Source organism: Limulus polyphemus, unplaced genomic scaffold (genome assembly GCF_000517525.1).
Source record: "Limulus polyphemus unplaced genomic scaffold, Limulus_polyphemus-2.1.2 Scaffold2617, whole genome shotgun sequence".
Classification (NCBI taxonomy): Eukaryota; Metazoa; Arthropoda; class Merostomata; order Xiphosura; family Limulidae; genus Limulus; species Limulus polyphemus.
This window is the reverse complement of record NW_013668227.1, coordinates 136,176-157,191: the sequence shown is the minus strand read 5'-3', so window position 1 is coordinate 157,191 and position 21,016 is coordinate 136,176. Positions and strand designations below refer to the sequence as shown.

General features: G+C 32.9%; 1 long non-coding RNA gene across 1 annotated transcript; it reads left to right on the top strand.

The window, feature by feature from the left end:
• The first annotated feature begins 10,439 nt into the window (after positions 1-10,439).
• On the top strand, positions 10,440-14,846 carry LOC106467445. Its single transcript, XR_001291331.2, has 4 exons — positions 10,440-10,555; positions 13,404-13,477; positions 13,747-13,864; positions 14,705-14,846. It is a non-coding gene; the product is annotated as an uncharacterized LOC106467445 (long non-coding RNA).
• Positions 14,847-21,016: the final 6,170 nt, after the last annotated feature.

Here is a 21,016-nt window from a genome sequence, read left to right as displayed (position 1 = left end):
CTAACCTCTAACCTCGAGCAGAGTGAAGGAGGATTGCTAATCTTCGAGCACCCCTGATTATTAATTATTTCTTTTGAAATAATTAAGTTCAAATCAAAATAACTGCCAGAAATAAATAAATAAAAAATAATTCCCTTATTGAGTTACATCTCCGTTACTTTAAGCTACGTAAATACCCTCTGTGAAATCCAACAAAACGATATAAACTGTATTTAAATCGTGGAGTCAACTCTACAATTTTTACGCTAACCCTGAACAAACCCGACAAGAATATTTTAAATCCCACGACAAATATGCTTTAAATCTTGGTCCTTAGAGCGAGAACTATAACGCTGTTAAACTGGAAATACGCCCGAATATTCAAAACTACTAAAATAGTGAAACTAAAGGTTTGTTTGTTTGTAATTAATCACAAAACTAAGTAATTGGTTCTGGCCCGGCATGGCCATGTGGTTAGGGCGCTCGACTCGCAATCTGTGGGTCGCGGGTTCGAATCCCTGTCACACCAAACATGCTCGCCCTTTCAGCCGTGGGGACGTTATAGTGTGACGGTCAATCCCACTATTCTTTGGTAAAAGAGTAGCCCAAGAGTTGGCGGTGGGTGGTGATGACTAGCTGCCTTCCCTCTAGTCTTACACTGCTAAATTAGGGACAGCTGGCGCAGATAGCCGTCGTGTAGCTTTGCGCGAAATCCATAATAAACAAACAAACAAGTAATTGGTTATCTGTGCTGTGCCAACCACGGGTATGAAAAACAACATTATTTTGAAAATTTTACATCCTGGTATTACAGTAGTCAATAACTACAGGTTAGCATTATGAAACTACAGCAAAGAAATACAGGTAAGCATTAAAGAGCTACAGATGGGCATTACAGAGCTAAAATATGCAAGAGTTTAGTGATGTGGGTATACTTCTTGAAGATAATCAGCTTCTGTACGGTGATGTGAGTATACTTCTTCTTGAAGACAGTCAGCTTCTGTACAGTGATGTGGGTATACTTCTTCTTGAAGACAGTCAGCTTCTGTACAGTGATGTGGGTATACTTCTTGAAGACAGTCAGCTTCTGTACGATGATGTGAGTATACTTCTTCTTGAAGACAGTCAGCTTCTGTACAGTGATGTGGGTATACTTCTTGAAGACAGTCAGCTTCTGTACGATGATGTGAGTATACTTATTCTTGAAGACAGTCAGTTTCTGTACGGTGACGTGGGTATACTTCTTGAAGATAATCAGCTTCTGTACGGTGATATGGGTATACTTCTTGAAGACAGTCAGCTTCTGTACGATGATGTGAGTATACTTCTTCTTGAAGACAGTCAGCTTCTGTACAGTGATGTGGGTATACTTCTTGAAGACATTTAGCTTCTGTACAGTGATGTGGGTATACATCTTGAAGACAGTCAACTTCTGTACGGTGATGTGAGTATACTTCTTCTTGAAGACAGTCAGTTTCTGTACGGTGACGTGGGTATACTTCTTGAAGATAATCAGCTTCTGTACGGTGATGTGGGTATACTTCTTTTTAAAGACAGTCAGTTTCTGTACGATGATGTGGGTATTCTTCTTCTTGTAGACAGTCAGTTTATGTACGATGAGGTGGGTATACTTCTTGAAGACAGTCAGCTTCTGTATAGTGATGTGGGTATACTTCTTTCTAAAGACAGTCAGTTTCTGTACGATGATGTGGGTATACTTCTTTTTAAAGACAGTCAGTTTATGTACGGTGACGTGGGTATACTTCTTCTTGAAGACAGTCAGCTTCTGTATAGTGATGTGGGTATACTTCTTTTTAAAGACAGTCAGTTTCTGTACGATGATGTGGGTATTCTTCTTCTTGTAGACAGTCAGTTTATGTACGATGAGGTGGGTATACTTCTTCTTGAAGACAGTCAGCTTCTGTATAGTGATGTGGGTATACTTCTTTTTAAAGACAGTCAGTTTCTGTACGATGATGTGGGTATTCTTCTTCTTGTAGACAGTCATTTCTGTTTGGTGATGTTGGTATGTTTTATAGCCAGTTACCAGATTTAAAGCTTTGGTGAGTAACGTTACTCACCCTGTTTGGTTGGTTCGTGATTTATTCTTTCACGATTTCTTAACAATTACATTATTGTTATAGCTTTGGAATGAAGTACATCGAATATTTCAAATGGATGTGAAATTGCAAAAGAATTAGAAAAAAAAATCACACAATGATCAATATGGGTGAGGGAAAATGACTCCTTCTATATTTATGGACAAGACACTCAGCTGGTAGTAGAAATTACGTTCCTGGTTAATTATAGGGTCTTTCGTTGATAACTTTCGATAAGGAAGAGAAATGTGGATATACACTTTAAACGTTAGAGCACTTGCAACTTGAAGAAACACTTATTTAAACAAATTACATTAAGTAAGAACTATGACTATCATCAATAAGAGAGCTTATTAAGAAATCCGAAAAATTGGTAAGTACAAGAAAAATACACCAAAAAGAAGATTAACTCAAGTTTTAGCATATACTAACAGGTCATGAACCTGACCTTTTTACAGATTTTCTTCGTTAGTACAGATTTAGTTAACGTTTATTTATTTATTGATACGGTAACTCTTGGATCTGCTGAATCCTTTAAATATGTATCATTTTTTTTTTACTTATTCTCTAATTCAAGTATTAAAAATTTAGATATTCTTGTCATATTAAACTAACTTCATTGACATCAAACATTTCTTATTCATGTAGGTTTGAAAACTTTAAGAGACTGCAACTTCCATGTCTAATCTGCCTGAATTTCCACTGGAACATTTCTTATTCATGACACAGCTACTATCTCATTGGTTCTAACGCTCACACGTGACACATAGTGTATAGTTCACGCTTAAGTTTACAATCCCAATTTTCTCTCAGTTTCTAACACAAGAAGCAGGTGCCTAAAGTAACTCGAATAAATCAGGATCCTTTATCTCACTACGGTCATTTCCGTGCTTAATGAATTGGTTTGTTTAGAATTTTGTGAAAAGCTAATCGAGGGCTATCTACGCTAGCCGTTCCTAATTTAGCAGTGATAGGCTAGATTGAAGAAAACTAGACAGCACTACCCCCAACTCTTGGACTTCTCTTTATCAACGAATAGTGGGACTGACCATCTCAATATAACGCTCTCATGACGGAGATTCTAACCTGCGACCCACAGATAGCGAGTTGCGTGCCCTAACCACCAGGCCATGCCAGGCCCCGCTTATTGAAAAATGAAAAAACAAAAAACGCGTCAACTGTTCTTTTAACAGGTGAGCAATGAAAACCATAAAACTGTATGTTTTGTGTAACAACAACGTGTCGATTTCCGGTATTATTGTTTACAAAATGTATGCTGACGAATCTATTAAGTTTATATAAAGAAAATGCGAATTTACTTTCAATGGCAAGCAGACACTGGCTATCAAATCTATATTAGACAAAAAAAAAAGACTTTCTTAGTCTTACTAACAGATTATGGAAAGTCGGAAATTTACTTTAGTCTCTCCGAAGTTTCGCCCACCACAATGTATCGAGGCTATTTGTTCCAGTTTGAGGGGTTTTCATACTGGATACAGTTACGCGTTAATTAACGTAACGAGGTAAATGGAATATAACGATTGAATTATTCGGATTAGTGCTTTTGGAAAGGGATGGTGCTGCCATCTGTTAGGAGTACCGTCAAGCAATAGAATAGATTAAACCATTAGTGTACCTCAGTACCCAATACTAAAATTCAGAAAAATATTATCCATTACCATAGCCCTATTTATTTTGAAAATTTCAACAAATATTGCGTAGTTAAATCCCTGTGTAGTAATCGAAGAATGGAGAGAAAAACAAAAATGCAACCTAACAAAACGTTAAAAATATTAGCAAAAGAAACTAAATAAATAATAATGAAAGTGACTAATTGTGTTGTATACAGCTTCATAATTTCTCCTTTACCCACCCCAGTGAAATCGCGCTCTACTATTTAGGACTGTAGTTATAAGAGTGACCGTGAAATCCTACTATTGGATTAGGGTAGCCTAAAAGTTGACACTGTTGAGTAAGTCTATCAATTCAAGATCAAGGACAGCTTCCGCGTGTAACTTTTATGTGGCTTTTGCGAATATCCGAAACAAACAAACCTTTGTTTCAGTGGCATTATAATCAGAGTGGACGTAGTAGGTTTGGGAACTAACGGTCTGCAACTGCCTGTTGAAAAAGCTTTGAAAACATTTTGTACATATCTGTAAAATTTTAGGGAAAAAATGTTAACTATGTGCTATGCAGAAGACAGTTATGTGTGAAATTATGTATGCTTATAACTCCAACAGTTATGGTTACAGAAATATATGAAATACCTTCAACTTTAAAAATTTGTTAAATATTAATTTGAAGTTCAATAATAAATTTTGAACCAGTTACTTTAGTTAATCATATTAATTATTATACTGTACATGTTGTAAATAGCACATTCTTGGACTTGTAGGCAAACTTTACGAAACTATTTTATAATAACTGTTACGTATTTAAAAGTAAATTTATTTACAGAATTTTTATTTCAGTTTCTTTCTTGATAAATGTTTTGGTAAAGAGAAGTATATATATACTATTTAGTTTTTGTGTTCGTTTCATTAAATTGAAAAATATAACATTTTTTCCCCCAAAGTTTTACCTATAGTGTCAATCACAGTTCGAACCAAATCTTGACCTAAGTTTGGTTATAAATAATTTGTTTATTTTTCTCAGTGAACATAATAGTCTTACGCTATAAATGTCTTAATAAAGGCCCGAGACAGAGAGGGGTCTCTATTTCTAAAGCTCTCACGTGACGCCATCTTGTAGGTAAAGGATTGTTTGTAAAGTTAAGAACTTTAATGGACTGCAACTGTTGAAAGTAAAGAAGACGACGTTTCGGCTTCTATACTGAAGCCTTTTTCAGAAAACATATGGTACCTTTGTGTACCACATTAAATACGATTCTGGAATTTGATAAACTCTTAAAATGCTTATATAATAACAAGATTGAAATATTTCCTGAATGGATATTAACTTCTGATCGAACTAAAAATTAACCAAGTAATGAACTTATCTAATTTATAATACCATTCTTGCTTATAATGATTACAATGCATTGTTTCATACACTGGCTACTTTCGCTGTTAACAATATTTTTGGCTGTAATCGCAAAAATATGTCACGAGATTCGGTCAGCTTAGAAGATTTAGGCTAGTCGTGAATCCATATACTAAACTAACAATACAAAATAATCCATATATATATATATATTAAACTATTTGACAATAAAAATAGATGTATTATATATTTTAAACATTCTAACTAATACTATAAATCAAAGTATCATTAAAAAAAGAATAGAGTAAAACTTAATTACTTGTTTATAATAAACAACGGTTTTATTTTAAAACATTATAACGGATTAAGTACATCATTTTATTCGAATTATAATTTTGCCCCCCCCCCCAGCACAGCGGCTTGTCTGCGGACGTACAACGCCAGAAACCGTGTTTTGATACCCATGGTGGGCAAGGACACAGATAGCCCTTTGTGTAGCTTTGCACTTAACTTCAAACAAGAAACAAGAATTATAAATTACAGAATAAGACTAATTTTTGGAAACTGCACATTCAAGACAATAAGTATTCATTTATGTACTTTCTGTAACAAATGCATTTTATTTCAATAATGAACATTTATTAAATGCAAGAAGGAATAAACTATATATGGTATTATTTTAATTAAAACTAATAAACTATGAAACGATAATAATGCATACTTTACTTCAATTTGGCACATGGTTACAGAATTTTGCTTGCTAAACTTTGAAAAGTTTAGTGCACGACTCCAACAGATGTGTATAATGATTTTTCTTGAAATGATATTCTGATTTAACATGTGTTACAAATTACTCAAGATTTATCTTATCAAACACTGTTTAACAATGCCACCAAACACTTAATATTTACCATATTTAGCCTGGCGCGACCTAGTAATTACTATACCAGGTTGTGAAAGGTCCTAAGTTCGGGCCCACAATATGCTATTCAGCCTTATCCTGCACTTTCAGCTAGGTGGTGTTAACTGCTCATTGATTGCTTTCGCTTTAGTCAGCAACTCTAAATTAGGGACAGTTTGCTTGAACTTTGAGGTAGCAAATATTAAACAGTTCTATCAAATGTTAGTTAACAATATCACAAATACACGTGTTAGATTAATTCTAGTGTAATCAAGTTCACAAGACTCACCTTTCAAACTCACCAAACACTTTATGTAAATTGTTAGTTAACAATCTCAGCAATCTCATACTTGCATTATCAGATATTACTTAATATTTGATATACTTTATCAAACGTTAGTTAATATTGTCGCCACACTCATTATTTTCATATTACCAACTTTTAATTAATAAATTCATGCTTCGTGTACGGTGTATAGTATACTAAAATTATTTGACTACAGAAATACTATTTAGCAAAAACATTATTTAAAAAATGGATATAGACGGGATTGAATCTTCGGTCTCCCATATACAAAGCATATGCTGTGCCATATGAGTCAAAGCTCAAAGATGTTTTTCTCATATGCCAGATTGTTAAGTCAAATACTGTATATACCAGCAGAGACCCCCAAACATTTCAAATTAGTATTTTTATTGCAGGGTACTTCTATAAATACAGGATTTCTAGAATAATACAAAACGATTCTAATCGCAAATACCAAAATCTATACGTCTACTTGTCTTAGGCCTAACATTAATTAAGCCTTTATTACGTACGGCCTATCTATATATATAAAACCCCAAATTTCTCTGTTTGTTTGCCCTCCGCGTTACATGAAGGTGCGCAAAACGATAATTTTTCGTTGATATACGCGTCTATCGTCTGTTAGTCGAACCAGTAATTTTATCATTAACATATACATTACGCAGACTGGACATTTTTTGGTAAGTTTGAGTTAACATTTAATTTAGAATGTAGCATTATAAGCCTATTTAGTTATACATCATTAACTATACATCTACGAATACATCATATATTTAACTTCACACACAAATGAAATGTATGCAGAATTCAAATTTCGTGTGTGGAAAAGCAAACAGTAGGCCTAGCCTATGAAATAAAATTATTCTGTCTGCCATAAAAAATAATGCGTGAAAAGAGTAAGGTTTAAATTATAATACTTATTGTGTACAATGAGATTAAAATCAAGTCAGCGTAACTGGTAAGAGCGCTGGCAATAGGTGGAAGATAGGTTGAACCTGGAAATTATATATTTTTATTATTAGTATTAGAATAGATAGGCATATTTGGTTACACATTATTAATTATACACCTAATATTTAACTGCACAAACAAAAGAAATGTATGCAGAATTAGAATGTTGTGTGTGAAATAGAAAACAGTAGGCCTTGCCTATAAAATAAAATTATGCTGTCTACCATAAAATAGACTACGTGAAACAAAAAAAGAGAGTAAGATTTACATTATAATACTTACTGTGTACAATGAGATTAAAGTCAAGTCAGCGAATTTATTTTATTTTACTTTTTCTCTGGGGGTTCGATACCTGGAAGTGATTTTTTTTTATTTTCATACATTATAAAGTACGATTTTGCATTTTGTTTGTAGTATATTTCATATATCAATGTCATAATGTTCAATATGGTATCACATTCATAAAAATATATCAAACTTACATTGAAGCAAATGGAACATAATATTACAAACATGTTTAGGTTTGCAATTTTAATATTTGAGGAGGGATGAGGGGGATAGAGCTAGGCTTATCCTGTTCACTAGACGGGTACTCATACCCATATAAGATACTCTAAGGTTGTTGTTGTTGTTTTTTCATAAATTCACAAAATATTTTTTACCTAATGAAGACGACAAACAACTTCAGAAAAAAATGTTTAATTACTTGTACCCGACGTATCGGCTTACGCCTTTATCAAGGGTCTATGAACGTCACAGGTTACCAAACTGATTTTAAATTACAGTAACCGAAAACAAAATACAGCTCCAATAATATAACAAAAAGTGTACGAGATACAAATATATTTGAACAATTTTGGGTCGTTGATCATAAAAATAGAGAAAACGATAATAATAACATAAAAATAGATAACATCATAATGATAAAATTAATAATAATAATAATAAAATGTTAAAGGGGCCAGACATTTTACCTATTAATAGAAGGGCGTCTGGATTGAATAAAAAGTGATTCCTTATATTTTCTGTCGAGAAAATTGTCACAGATCTTTAATATTTTGATTGTATAAGGTGTTCCATTGATTCTGTCGTGGTTTTTAAGTAATGTTCAGCGGTAGCTTCTTTGTTGTCAAGATTTCCAGTGGCACGAATGTGTTCTTTGAAACGATCGTGTATTGGACGATTAGATTCACCTATATATGAGGCCGAAGACCGTGTACATGTAAGTTCATAGACAGTGTTTTTAAATGTTCAGGACTTCTCTAAGCCATTCGTCTTTGGAAAACACTTTTTGAATTTACATGTATTGTTGTTATTAAAGGCTGAACGAGTGAGTACATCCTTCAGTTTTCAACCAGGTTTTTTTTTATGAGATGGATATTCAAACCAGATCTTCTAATCGCTTGAAACTTCGACATAATACTAATACCGATAATGTCCATAAATCTATACCCCTTTCTTGATACCATGGTCAATATCGTAAACAGCAAACTTGTTACTTCCGAATATTCTAAATCACATGTTAAATCAATTATTCTACATTAAATCTTACACCATCCACCAGCTACCAAACAAGGTGTCATTATTGGTCAACTTAATAGAATTGAGAAAATCTGCAACATCATGGACGGTAAGACGCAAGCCAGGATCAAACTTCAAAAGCTATTGTTGTCCTATGGCTACCCGTGTAGTTACATTACAAAGACATTTCACAATTTTGACTCACAAGATATTAATAAACGACATAAAAAAGTCAGCACAGAAAATTAAAAAAAATAGTAATATATTTTTACCTCTCGAAATATGGAATGGAGAAACAGAGAGTGTAGGTTTTTTGGTTTATTTTTAAACCCCGGGCAACGTCAGGTAACGCTGCTAGTATTCAATAAAAAGTTAAATTAAAATTGTAACTTTTGTACGTTTTTGCTTTAGTTTAGTTAGGGCTAAACTGTACCGCATTTAATACTATCAATAAATAAACGTATAATGTGATTTCCGAAATATGTAATAGTTCCTTTATTATCACTGCAAATATGCATTTCTAGTAAATTTCCTCTGATAAGTAGGAAAATGCTATTTCCGTACGTATGCACAGTGTTACAAAAGCAATTATATAATGAAAGGTCATCAATTAAGAAAGGGAAAAAATGTTAATAGGTGAGTGACTCTGTCTAACAAGGGAGAGCTTGGCCTTTAAATATAAAATACAATAACATAAACAAAGCCAGACTGCTCACGACATGCACCTTACCAATAACTTTAGTCCACTCTCCCACGGTCACAGGGGTGGAAAAGATCCAAGCTATTACATAATTCACAGACAGAAAAAAATAGCTGTATATTTCGGGACATCATGAATGAAGTCACAGCTATCTTTCTTGCAAGAGAGCACATTTAATGATCAATTACAGTGATACTAGCTCATGATCCATTAGAGTAAGGAAAAATTAAGTTGTTTACTTGGACGACTTTCTAAGTCCAAACTGAAATACATAAAAAATAAAAATTTCAAAAACTTTACACATTAACTAAGGAGGTAGCAGACATATGGTACCTTCCTGTACCACATTAGTCATTTTATTACTATAAACAAGTTTAATTCAGTTTTGTGAAGAAGAAAATATGAAAGGTACCATTGATATGAGAAAATGTGTGACTACTTAGCATTATTTCTGTGATAAGAGTAGCCCAAGGGTTGTCTACCACTTCAAAATTAGGGATGTCTAGCGCAAACATCCTTCGTGTAGTGTTGCACGAAACCAACAAACAAAACATTATTATATAGTTTCAACTTTGCGTTCTTTTTCTATTATTGAATAATACAAAAAATCCCACCCAACAATAAAAAATATTACAACAGCTACAAACCACACGATTATTAATATTTTTTGTTTCAGAATTATAATATTAAAACTTGATAAATTAATTTAATCAAATAGATGTTGAATAACACACTGTAATATTTTATGAAACTAACATCAGAAACAATACAGTTCGTTACAAGAGTACTTACACTTTACTTATACAGGCAAGGCAGGTTCTCAAATAAGGAATTATATTGACTTAACGTAATTATTAAATATTGGCATATTCTTAAATATGAAAAATAAGTTATTCATACAACTTACTCGAAATTATTGCCTTAAAATAATATTATTTTTTAATAATAGAAAATTTGATGTGGCTCTTTTTGATTGGTGATTTCAACGTGACGTATGATGTATCGCACTTGTAAACGTGGTGTTGGGATCATTTTACCGGCTATAGTTGAAAAGCGAACGTTAATTTAATTTCTTAAAAGTTTATTGGAGAAAGGTTCACTTTGTGTAACAGGTAAATCTTCCATGTTAAAAGCAGCGTCTACGACTTGCATTTAGTACCTGTCACTATTGGTTACATTGTTAGTATTAATATTAACAACAGAGTTTAATTTCAAACACGGTCCCTTTGTGTTCTTATGTTAACCCTACAACTAGTGCGGAAAACCCCCTTGTAAGTTGTAGAGTTAGATTCTATTAATGAAACTTGACCTTATCTAGTTTTCAGGCTTTGAATTGTTTTGTATTATTTCAGCTGAAATGTATATTATATATATATATATATATATATGTGTGTGTGTGTGTGTATAATATAGCAGTAAATGTATAAAATAAGAACATAATCACGTGCAAGTGAGCAAAAGTTGTCAGTAACCAAAAAAACAATCAAGTGAAAATATAATATCTTTTAAAATGTAATCCAAATACATACAATTAAAACATACAAAAATATAAATAAAACAAGTGTTACAAAGTCTGTAAAGTGGTGTATAACTGGGTACAAGCATTCAAATCAAAAAGCGTTGAACTTGTACTTGTAGATAATTCATCTCTTCAAAGTTGAATCATACATGAACGCGGTTAAGACTAAGAATCTGCTGTGTAACAACAGATGAACAAATTTGAAACTTTAGTACAGAAATACAATATACTGATATAATACTAATAGTAAGTTGGCAAACAACAGTTTATAATATAAGAATAATGTAGTGATTTATTTTGGGAGAAACATACTCAATATACCCGAAGAAGAAAGACTAATGTTAGACTCAAAAAATGTAGTACGTTTCCCCCAGAACACACCACTTCATTATACTTGTGCTATAACTTATAGTTACAAATCATTGTTTGCCAACTTATTATTAAGAACAAACCTGAAATTATTTAGAGGGCCAGTTTCAGGTGCTAAAGCCATAGTGTCCTAAAGTAGGATAAACATAACCATATATTCATTGTCTGCAGCCAATAATGGGAAGGCAATTTCTCAGTAATAAAATCAAAGACAGAATAAAAAAAACAATGTGTTAGTTTAATGCACAGTTATACACTAATCATGACTTTATTGTTTTTATAAGATTTTTTAAATGTATTTTTAATTCTGTATGTTTTTCTCTGCATGTATTTGGATTACATATTTAAGATAGGTAGATATAAATTATAATTATCACCGAATAGTATCCTTTCTCAGTTTTTCTTATTTCAAACTCTAAATGTTTTTGATTTAAGATTATTTTGAATTAGAATTAAATTGAACTTGTTAACAGCTGCCATTACTTTGGAGTTTATTGCTGTAAAGTAATTTAATTAGGCTTATTACATTGAAAGAAAAGGCAAAATTAAATTATTAGGGATTTTGTATTTGTTTGTGACCTGGATGGATTAAATTAATTTAGTAGGGGAAGGGTTATAATTATATTAGTATAGCTAGAAAGGCCTAAAATTATTTAACCTCTGTGTATGATTGAAAATACAGCAGTGAATGAAGTTGCGTGTCTTTAAAGAATACTTTTTGTAGTGATTAGTGGTAGAACACTAGAAAACTGACATAATGTGGTACTATGATGTAAGGTCGCATCACATGTTGCAGTCGAGCAATGACAGGTTAAATTTATTTAAGGTGATCTTGTTATTATTTAATGATATTATGTCCTGTGGCACATAAGGCTATAATCAGTACCTTCCAACTGTGACCTCTCATCTTCAGGTGTCTGTTGGTCTTGTGATCTCCTCAGTAGAGTCGATTGCAGTTGTTCTGTCCGTTCATGGTTTCTTAAACACATGCTCAAGCTTTTATGATCTTTTTTGTTGGATTTAATTTTTTTATAAACCTTTGTGCTGTTTGTTTCAAAAAAGGCTCTTATCAGTTATTTTGAATGGCCAGTATATAGGACAAATTTGGCAGGTGTTGTGTGAATTATTCTCCAGCATTCAGTTCATTTGTAAATCTGAAGTTTGGTTTTCATACAGGTTCTTCTAGTATTCAGGCATTAGTTTCTGATAAACTAAACCTCTGTTTTTTTTGCTATGAGGAATGAGATAATCCAGAGGCTTACTTAGTGGAGAACTGTCAGTAACCAAGTTGTAGAAGAAGTGTTGACTATAACTCTGAATCTACCATGTGTCCCTATATGCAGTGTGGCAAGCTTTTAGTCAAATGCACAAGCCTGTTATACACAAAATATCAGGTGTGTTACAAAAGTATATGTACCTAAGATATGTCTATGAATTGACGACATCACTCTGACTTGGACAAGCCAGAACGATGATGTTTGTGTAAAGAATAGAAATACAAAAAGTTTTGTAACAGGTTAAATGTGTTTAAACAAAGAACTGGAAGTGACCTTGACATTCACCTAGACAAGTGGAGAGGAACTTAAGTTGGTCTGGATTTGTTTTTATACTTCTATTAATTTTTTTAATTTCCAGGCTATATTACTTTTACCTTTTTACTGATATGTAAAATATTGCAGGTTTTTTGGATCAAATTTGTGTTTAATTTCAATAAGGTGAGATACAAAGGTTGAATCAATTTTCCTTAATTTCCAGCTCTAGAATGTTCTTTAATCTTGTTTCTATGGGACGTCCTGTTTGACCTATGTACACACTGTTGCACTCTTGACACGTTAATTGGTAAACGGTTGTTGTTCTTAGGTTATCTTTACGGTAGAAGGCCGATCTGTAGACTTCTTTGTTGAGGGTGTTATATAATTTGTGAGAAGGTTTTCCAGTGTAGCTCATCTTAAACCATTTGTGTTTGTATATTATATGGGTATATTGATTTTGAATTTATATGTTATAAGAGAGATCTCCATATTGGTTTTAGTCTGATAAATACTGCTCTTGCTTTATTTAATCTACTGAAGACTTTCTTGTGGATACCACAGGTTTTGTTGACAGTTCTACCCAGACAAGTGAAGTCATCTACAACCTGTAACAGGTAATAATTAAATAATAAAAATATGATTAGACGTGATCTTAATATATATGAAGTTTATGAATTCTACTTTTTACATGGTGTGTAACTTATGAACTGTAGTTTTACACTTTTTTCCAAAATCTAGTATTAGAAAGGTGGTTTTTGAGGACATGTAAAAGAAAGCTGAATTAAAATGTTTATTTTATGTTCATATTCTTTGAAACATTGTCTATATTTGCTAGTAATATAAGATGTAAACTATTTAAATGAGTTTTTCTTTTTCCCCTTAGAATGATAACAGATGTTCAACTAGCCATATTCTCCAATATCCTTGGAGTTTGTCTGTTTCTGTTGGTGGTGTTGTATCACTATGTTGCTGTCAATAATCCAAAGCATGGAATTTGAAAGGTACAATACTTTAGTCTTTGCTAAGTAATAACAAAAAAAACAACTGAAATGATGTTTCTTTTAAAGCATTGTGAATCAGAAGTTCATGCTTTGTAAACTCTTAGGAGGTTTCAACCCCTCTGGACTCCCAGATTTGGCAGTCTATCCTGATGTAAGAATGTTAGTATAAACAGGTGAATTAGGTTGGATTATATGACAGTAGCATATGTTATTTCGGGTTAAGCAAATGTTATATTTAACTAGAGTAGAAACATTAATACCTGAAGATAAACAGTTGTTGGTTTGTAAATGGGAGAAATACATGGGTAGCTTATACAGAAATATGGAATATATTATTGTATTTGTATTCTTTTAGTGACCTTGCATGTGTGTGTGTAATTTCATTTTTTGAAGGACCTAAAAGTTTGGCTTAGAGAATCTCAAGTTATTTAATGAAAGATAGTTATAATTATATATATAACAAATAATATATACATTGTTGGTTATATCTAAGTTCAGAAGAAACAAAGCCTTTAAGAATATGCACATATTTTTTTCTTCAGTGATACATATTAAGTTATGAGTACCACATTTAACTGTGTAATATTGGAACTGGTGTAATTAACTCTAGTTTGTTAATCAGCATATTATGTAACTTTAAACTTGTATAATCTGACTTTGAGCAATAAGTAAATACTTCTTATATTAAACATTGTATTGTTTGGTAGTGTCATGATCCTTTCATTTTGCTTCCTTAAATGGATCTTTTAAGTTTGGTAAAAAGATTTACAGTAATATGATTCATGTATAGTTACAAGAACAGTAAAAATTTGGTGGTTAAAGAGAGAATTTGTCTTACAGGTATCTTGTACCAGACATGCTTGAAGATGAAGAATATGCCACTAACTCAAAGTGATGACAGTTTTAATACCAAACACTATCGTTCTAGGTGTGATTATACCAGTTGTAAATAAGATTGTTAATTAAAACATTGTCAGTACCATCTTGTCTATTTTCTTATCTAAATGAAAATAATTTTATGAACTTTATGATAGTTTCTGAAATCTCTTGAAGTTGTGTGGGATTTCTTGAGTTTTTATGCGGTTGGTCCAGTAACTTAATGTTGAGAGCTGTTACTGCTTCCCTTTCTTGTGATTGGCTGAAACTTGTTTGGATTGGAGTTGTGCCACTTTGCAGGACAACACACCCACTAGTCCTAGCAACTGCCGACCTTAAAAATCATTATGATATTTCGTCCCTATTCCTTCTTATCTCACCGATATGTCCATTGACCTTGTATATTCTGTAACCCAAATTCCAGGTAACAAATAACTGGAATTTGAAATTTTATCATAGTTGTACTTATAAAATACCTACAATGTAAATTTTTATGTAAATCACAGAAATTGGGCCAGCTCTCAAGGTCGATTCTTTTACATTAGACCTTTAAAACATATTTTGTTTAGATATTGATATGTGTAAAAACAAAAGTCCACTAAACCAGAAACTATAAAATTAAAACTGAAATGTACAGATAATATTAAAGCCAACAACTAAGATGCAAATGTTTACCAAACTACATTCAAGAATAGAGGAAGATCTGTGTATTTCCTGTAATGGTGTTGGAATAACTGAGCTGAGAAGCTGCACTTAAAGTTTTAGATGATTGGTATTTGGATGCCTTGGGTAAAATCCACACAAATGGTAAACAAGAGGAAATCATTGCAATGTGAATATTACTGAAACAGGGTAGATCTCATTCCTATATAATAGATGGAGAAAAATAGGGGATAATGCTGTAGGTTTAAAATCCAAAGTTAAACTTCAGGCTACATATAAAAGAGGCAGATATTCCATATTCAACTAGTCTGAAAAGAAGACTGTGAACATTTAGAATAAGAACTTCAACAGTGACTACAAAGATTTGTAATGAAGTGAGGAAGGAACCTAAAGGTACAGAGAACTATACTCCAAAAGAATAAACATTATGCAATTAACTTTTTTTTTGGTAGTCAGCTGGACCACCTAGACATATTTTTTATATAACAAAGCAACCCATAAATGAATGAATCGTACTATGACCTATAGACCTTTCTTACTTGTAGTACTAACAAAGATTCATTGAGAGATAAAATGTCAAAAAATAAAGTAAAACCCTGCTTAAAAAAGTGAGAAATAAATCATACTGTAAAATGATATTGATGACTAGTATGTTACACACAATGGTGTAAAATGATATTGATGACTAGTATGTTACACACAATGGTGTAAAATGATATTGATGACTAGTATGTTGCACACAATGGTGTAAAATGATATTGGTGACTAGTATGTTGCACACAACGGTGTAAAATGATATTGATGACTAGTATGTTACACACAATGGTGTAAAATGATACTGATGACTAGTATGTTGCACACAATGGTGTAAAATGATATTGGTGACTAGTATGTTGCACACAATGGTGTAAAATGATATTGATGACTAGTATGTTGCACACAATGGTGTAAAATGATATTGGTGACTAGTATGTTGCACACAATGGGTAAAATGAATATTGGTGACTAGTATGTTGCACCAATGGTGTAAAATGATATTGATGACTAGTATGTTGCACACAATGGTGTAAAATGATATTGATGACTAGTATGTTGCACACAATGGTGTAAAATGATATTGATGACTAGTATGTTGCACACAATGGTGTAAAATGATATTGATGACTAGTATGTTAGACACAATGTTGTAAAGTGAGTTTGGTTGCTCAATTCCATCAAATAAGTAGGATAAAAACTCGTATGATTGGTTGATGACAACTGCAGACAAATAATCCAAGACAGTGAGTTCGCATAGTTTTTTTTTTTAAGTCTTTTATTGACGTTTTCACTCTTTGAACTTAAAAGACTATCACATCTTACACCTGGAAATTTGTACTTTGTCTTAAAAAGCAAAACACAATAAATTCCAAAATTCTAGCCATGTGCTTATGATAAAACAAAAAAAAAGAAACTTGGAGGTACAATCAATGGAAGACAATAAAGTGGAACACCCAAAGTTAGCCTAGATCACTGAGAAAACAATGGCCCTTCATATTCCATAAACAATATGATAAAATTTCATTCAAATCTACTGCTACTCATCTGCCATCACATTAACATCCAACCCCATCACCAACAGAACTTTAAATTTTTGGCACAAAACAATTCTACTGTTGATTCAAGGCATTCATCCATCCATCATCACATTTTTCTCCCTCCATTCAGTTGAATTACATAATCATAGTAACCACCAACTCAAGGTACTGTCCACACCGAAATACCACAGGATAGACAAAGACCAAGAGTGATATCCCATGTCATAAATCAGGTAATCAATCCTTGACCAATAACCTCTGATGATCAACAACACTTGGGACTCCAACTGGCTGAATGATCATGGTCCAGCCAACAAGAGGTGGAAAGTGGTTAGCACAGTGGGATTTTCATTTTATTTATGTCTAGTCTTCATCTTCCAGACCGTGACCCTTTGCGAATATCCTTGGATCCATTTTTCTTTTATTGATTTTTGGTAGTACCAAAATATAAATTTGAAATCTTGTTTATCACTGCTCCCCCAACTTAGAATTGGTGGTACCTACATGTATGCTTGTACCTAAATTCCAGAACAACCCCTTTCCCTATGGAAACCACAGATTTTTTATCTTCCTTTTCTAGGGAATTTAAAATTTTTACCCCTTATGAAGGGATTGTGACAATTTCAAGATCAATTTTTTCAGTTTCTTGGGGAAGGGGGCTTCAAATATCATTGTCTGCAACATTTCATGGGTCTAGATGACCTTTCAAAATATACAACTTTTCCCCAATAAAATTAAGAAAGCACATGCGGGCCTTCAGAGCCTGGAGTTGGGGCCAAGATCCACCACAGTATTGTAGTTGAAGTTTCATTAGTGTCTGTGCCATGCATGGCATCTACTTCCATCATGCTGGCAAATACATTGTACGTAGTCAGAGCCAAATGAATACGAGCTCAGACAGGGTCTCGGTCTGTATGCACCATTGTGTCGATGCATGCAATAGTTCAGATAACGGCAATAAATTGACTTGATATTTGAGAATAACATTGCAAATAATTCTCAGCATAACTTTGTTGTTTGTGTACTTGTCTCATAACATAAACATTATTTATCTTGTAGGGAAAATAATCACTTAAATTTAGATTTTCATGGGCAATGTTTTAGAGGCCAAATGGTTCATCCACAAAAACATTTTAGGTAGTCCACTGGCATTTTTGGTGGCCAGTAGCAAACAGACAACTGTTAATTTCAAGCTGTGTTATTACATACAATAAAATGAATATATATATATATATATATATATATGATGAAACCCAAGATACCTTTGTTGTTTGGGAAGAACAGCAAGAATCTTCCTTAGAAATATATTTTTAATAATTTATTATAAAAGTCATCTTAAAAAAAGATGTACAGAAATCAAAATGGCAGTTATAAATCTATAAAAAAAAACCAGTCCAGGTGGAATAAAGTTCTATGACTGTAGCTGTGTGTAAGCCTTATCTGGAGAACTTAGAAGAGCCGTTGAATAGAAGAAGTTAACCACTTACACTGAAACATCCCCAAAATGGTATTTTTCTATAGGTAGGGTCTTCACATCGTAAATACTGTTCCAATACAATCTACCCCAGTGATAACTCATCGTCAACTTTACAAATTTGTTTTATAGATGATTTAAACAGTCTTCATGATGAACAAGAGTTAAAATGGACAGTAACTGCTTCGTTCAGAGTAACACTTGAGGAAAGTCTTTGAGGACTCGTATACAAAAGTAGCTCAGATGGAAAGACTTCCATCTTCAGTTCGTCCTTTCCACTTGAGCTACTTTTGTAGATGAGTCTTCAAGTGTCACTTTGAACTAGACAGTTACTGTCCATTTTATCTTTTGATTTTCTCATTCTAGCTACCCCAGTGGTAAGTTATTGTGCAACTTTAAAGGAATTTACGAGACTATTTGTTCAACAAGTACAGTGAACCAAAGCTTAATGGCATAATTTGACAGTCTTCAGGTAAAGATCACAATGAAATATCACCAAAGTTATTATTATGGCTAACCATACTTTTTGTTGGGATAATTCATTAGCCTTAAAATGGTTTTAACAATGCTGCTTTTCCAAACACTTTGGTTCAGCCCAACATGTTTGGTAACTAAAGGTAAACCTAAACAAAATGTACTGTTTAATTCTATGAAGTTTTCTTTGTTTGTTTTTGAATTTCGCGCAAAGCTACACGAGGGCTATCTTTGCTAGCGGTCCCTAATTTAGCAGTGTAAGACTAGAGGGAAGGCAGCTAGTCATCACCACCCACCACCAACTCTTGGGCTATTCTTTTGCCAACGAATAGTGGGATTGACCGTCACATTATAACGCCCCCACGGCTGAAAGGGCGAGCATGTTTGGTGGAACGGGGATTCGAACCCGCGACCCTCAGATTGCGAGTGGAGTGCCCTAACCACCGGGCCATTCTATGAAGTAAATTAACAATCTTCTTAAAGATGTGATACTAAGTTGTATAAAAAAAATGAGCAGATATTATTTCTAAATCATATCTTTATTTTCTTTTGAAATTAATTCATGATAGCCATTTGAAAATTCAAGAAAAATACATTTAATGGAATAGCTTCCTTCTGAAAATGTTAATAGTCGCTCATAGTGTGAAAAAACTTGTAAGATCTATTCAATTAGGATAGAGATTGACTTGCATATCAAAATGGACAGATGGTCAAAGGTACCTTAAAAATGTAACTAGTGCAATTTTCTCATGGCCATAAATTATAGAAAGCCACAGCAAACACATATGTTCTACATGTCTATGTTAATATTACAGTGAAGGTATTTAAAATCTACGTATACTAGTAGTACAAAACTTTTCACACCTTTAAAACTAAAACATCATGTATGGAATAACTTCATCATTAATCACTAGAATGACTAGACTGTGCAAAGAAATACATAATTCATTAAGATGTTAAACCAGGTAGCAATACATCTTCAACAATACGAAATCGTACAATTTAATGAGTGCAAGGCAGCACATATACCACATCATATATAAAACAAAAACTCGATACTGTTACTTTCCGAGTCCTAGTTGAATACGTTTTAACATACTATCTCACCATTATTCTCCAGAATATCAAAAGGACTAGGCCACAAGCAATTACAAAATAAAAAAAACATTTAATCACAAAACTTCAAACTATCTCTTACCTTAAGTATGGCTTATTAACCTCAGTTTTATTAAGTGGCTACTGTTCTTTTAAACAACAAAATTTAAAATGTATAACTTTACTAATGGACATCTTGCCTGTGAGCACTGCACCATAACACATAAAACACTACAATAAGATTGAAGGAAAACATAATCTGCTAGAAAAGGGTAATAAAACTAGTTTACCCATTGAGCAATTGTTAACAAAGTAATGTATCTGGACTTGTAGAATTACATCAACTGCTGTACCATTGAACCTATATCACACATCAACTGTTAACAAAGTAATGTATCTGGACTTGTAGAATTACATCAACTGCTGTACCATTGAACTTATATCACACATCAACTGTTAACAAAGTAATATATCTGGACTTGTAGAATTACATCAACTGCTGTACCATTGAACCTATATTACACATCAACTGTTAACAAAGTAATGTATCTGGACTTGTAGAATTACATCAACTGCTGTACTATTGAACCCATATCACACATCAACTGTTAACAAAGTAATGTATCTGGACTTGTAGAATTACATCAACTGCTGTACCATTGAACCTATATCACACATCAACTGTTAACAAAGTAATGTATCTGGACTTGTAGAATTACATCAACTGCTGTACCATTGAACCTATATTACACATCAACTGTTAACAAAGTAATGTATCTGGACTTGTAGAATTACATCAACTGCTGTACCATTGAACCTATATCACACATCAACTGTTAACAAAGTTATGTATCTGAACGTGTAGAATTACATCAACTGCTGTACCATTGAACCTATATCACACATCAACTGTTAACAAAGTAATATATCTGGACTTGTAGAATTACATCAACTGCTGTACCATTGAACCTATATCACACATCAACTGTTAACAAA